Source organism: Arachis ipaensis, chromosome B04, assembly GCF_000816755.2.
Source record: "Arachis ipaensis cultivar K30076 chromosome B04, Araip1.1, whole genome shotgun sequence".
Taxonomy (NCBI): domain Eukaryota; kingdom Viridiplantae; phylum Streptophyta; class Magnoliopsida; order Fabales; family Fabaceae; genus Arachis; species Arachis ipaensis.
In genome coordinates, this window is record NC_029788.2 from 111497995 (window position 1) to 111498307 (window position 313).

Here is a 313-nt window from a genome sequence, read left to right on the forward strand (position 1 = left end):
TAATAATTCTTATATTAAAATTATAGTTGATTTTTAAAGGAGTAATGATTGAAAGGGTTATTACTTAAATACTATTAGTATAATAATATGATGCATAGACATTGATACTAACTACCATACGTATAGATACATAAATTTTAAATTGGGTTGATTGTGTGAGTTTGTGTGTGTGAGATGTATGTTTTATTTGTGTGTTGGCATTTTTTTTTATATTTTGGGTGTTGTGATCGAGTCTGTACAACGATAAAAAAGAATATTATTGCTAGAATAATTGATGAATAATATTAGATGTAATAAATATGTAAATATGTAA